This window comes from Chinchilla lanigera, unplaced genomic scaffold (genome assembly GCF_000276665.1).
Source record: "Chinchilla lanigera isolate Chin_1 unplaced genomic scaffold, ChiLan1.0 scaffold00182, whole genome shotgun sequence".
Classification (NCBI taxonomy): domain Eukaryota; kingdom Metazoa; phylum Chordata; class Mammalia; order Rodentia; family Chinchillidae; genus Chinchilla; species Chinchilla lanigera.
Genome location: NW_004955583.1, coordinates 1144019 through 1145214, shown reverse-complemented (window position 1 = coordinate 1145214; position 1196 = coordinate 1144019).

The following is a 1196-nucleotide window of genomic DNA, read 5'->3' as shown; positions in this document are numbered from 1 at the left end:
TGTCGTTTTTACCCCAAGAGGCAGAACTACTGAGTCACTTAGCCAAACCTCTAGATTCCTCAAGTTGGCACAATGTATCAAACATAACACCCTGGATAACCAGCTCCACCCCAAGTCTTCACTCAGGATTTCCTGAGGACAGGTCCCCCACACAGCCCTCTCCCACTGGGTGCTTCCCAGGGACCTGGTACCCTGGACCATGAGCTGGTGGGAGATGTAGCTTGCTGTGGAGCTCTGAGATTGCTCTGCCCACTTCCTGACTTCCTCTGAGGTCTCCAGCCAGAGCCTCCCACTCCTCTCACTGCAGCTATTGCTGGGTTCTGGGCCAGCCCCAGTTTCATCACTCTTACCCTGTCTCTGGCGCCTTCTCCTGAATCTGGTCTCCTCGGTGTGTGAGGATTTCCACAGGAGCAGATGTGGTGGGTGGAGACTGGTCCCCAAAGATGCTCGTGTCCTTTTCCCTGGAACAGCGAGCAGGTGGCATCACAGGGCAAGAGGGGCGTTGCTGATGATCAAGGTCAGGGCCGGACAATGGGGAGAGGGTTGTGCACTGCCTGGGGCTGCTGGGCCCAGTCACATCGCAGACCTCCTCAGGACAGAGCCCTCCTGTGAGTGGAGTCAGGCAGAGGTCGCAGAGGAGGTGGACAGAGGAAAGGTTAGAGGTGAGAGGACCCGCCTGGGAAATGGGAGGATGTGCTGTGAGGTCACCTCTGAACACTGCAGGAGCTGAAAGTACCTGCTGCATGAGTTGTCAGCAAAGACCTAGGGACCTGGGCCCCATTTCCGCCAAGAACTAAATTCTGACAGCGACCTGTGAGAGAGGAAGGGAATTCTTCACTGGAACCTGCATGGAGGGGCACAGATGAGCGACACCTTGACCTCTGCACAGGAGACCATGGGAGACTCGGACCCTATGTGACCGGGAGGTGGTGACCGGCGCTGTCTAATGTCCACTGGGTGTGGTCATGTGCATGACTCCAGCAGCTCTGTGAACACAGGAGAGCCAGTGTCTACCTCTAAGCAGGAGACAAGATTCAGCTGCCAGGAAGATGGGAGAGGACAGACGAAGGCCCGGGAAGTGGACTGGGGACTGGGAGATCGGTGGTGCCCCAGGACCCCCAGAGGGCAAGCAGCACGTGAGGGCTAGAGGGAGCCTCACCCCAAAGCCTTCAGGACCGGGCAGCTGAGGGGCTGGC